The 1,714-nt window shown below is 45.6% G+C and overlaps 1 pseudogene; it reads right to left on the minus strand.

Moving 5' to 3' along the window:
• Positions 1 to 543: 543 nt before the first annotated feature.
• On the minus strand, positions 544 to 599 carry LOC119467408 (annotated as a pseudogene).
• Positions 600 to 1,714: the final 1,115 nt, after the last annotated feature.

Genomic DNA, 1,714 nt, shown 5'->3' on the forward strand with positions numbered 1-1,714 from the left:
AAAAAAAAAAAAAAAAATACAAAATTAGCAGGGCGTGGTGGCACATGCCTGTAATCCCAGCTACTTACTTAGGAGGCTGACGCAGGAGAATCACTTGAAGCCGGGAGGCAGAGGTTACTGTGACTAAGATCGCATCATGGCACTCCAGCCTAGGCAACAAGAGGAAAACTCTAGCACTCACACCTGTAATCCCAGCACTTTGGGAGGCTGAGGCAGGCAGATCACTTTAAGTCAGGAGTTCCAGACCAGCCTGGCCAACATGGTGAAACCCCATCTCTACTAAAAATACAAAACTTAACCAGGCGTGGTGGCGGGCAACAAGAACAAAACTCTGTGTCAAAAAACAAACAAAAACAAAACAAAACAAACAAACAAAAACACCTGCAGCATGTGAATTTTTAGAAAGACAATCTATACGGGTAAAATATTTGTCATATTTTAAACAATAATATCTAACACACATAACAAGCTTCTTTAAGTCAAACAATTGTGTGTGTGTGTGTGTGTGTGTGTGTGTGTGTGAGAGAGAGAGAGAGAGAGAGAGAGAGTTTTTTTACCGGAAAGCCTGCTAGACAAATTCTAAAAGAGCTGTAACACTAAGTCAATACAAATATGTAGGCTGAACACAGACCCCCATCTCTACAAAAAATGAAAACATTTGGCTGGGCACTCGTGGTGGCTCATACCTGTAATCTCCGCACTTTGCAAGGCCAAGGCAGGAGGATCACGTGTCCAGAAGTTTGAGACCAGCCTGGGCAATGTATTCGGACCTCATCTCTAGAAAAAGTTCTAAAAATTAGCTGGGTGTGGTAGTCTCTGCTTGTAGTTCCAGCTACTTGGGAAGCTGAGACAAGAAGATCACTTGAGCCCAGGAGGTCGAGGCTCCAGTGCACCATGCTTGTGCCACTGTATTCCAGCTTGGATGACACAGTAAGACTCTGTCTTAAAAAAATGTTAAGGCTGGGCAAGGTCGCTCATGCCTGTAATCCCAGCACTTTGGGAAGCTGAGACAGGAGAATCCCTTCAGCCCAGGAGTTCGAAACCAGCCTGGGCAACACAGTGAGACCTCGTCTCTACAAAAATAAAAAATAAAAAACTTAGCCAGGTGTGGTGACAGGCACTCATGGTCCCAGCTCCTTGGGGAGGCTGAGGTAAGAGGGTTGCTTGAGCCCAGGAGGTGGAGGCTGCAATGAGCTGAGATCCCATAACTGCATTCCAGGCTGAGTGACACAGTGAGATCTTATCTCAAAAACAGAAACAAACTATTTCTTTATTTTTGTTTGTTTTTGTTTTCTTGAAACAGAAGCTCTGTCACCCACACTAAAGTACAGTGGCGCAATCTGGTCTCACTGCAACCTCTGCCGCCCACACTCAGGTGATCCTCCTGCTTCAGCCTCTGGAGTGGCTTGGGACTTCAGGTGTGCACCACCATGCCCAGCTAAAAAAAAAGAAATTTTTTTTTAACTAAAATAAAAACACGGCTGGACTGAGTGGTTCATGTTTATAAACCTAGCACTTTTGGAGGCTGAGACAGGAGGAATGCTTGAGCCCAGGAGTTCAAGACCAGGCTGGGCGACATGGCAAAACCTCTTCTCTACAAAAAATACCCATGATCGAGCCAGGGCACGCCAGCCTGGGCAACAGAGTGATACACTGTCTCAAAAATAAATAAATAGGCTGGGCGCGGTGGCTCACGCCTGTAATCCCAGCACTT

The sequence above is a fragment of the Cebus imitator genome, unplaced genomic scaffold (assembly GCF_001604975.1).
Source record: "Cebus imitator isolate Cc_AM_T3 unplaced genomic scaffold, Cebus_imitator-1.0 Scaffold285, whole genome shotgun sequence".
In the NCBI taxonomy this organism is placed as follows: Eukaryota; Metazoa; Chordata; class Mammalia; order Primates; family Cebidae; genus Cebus; species Cebus imitator.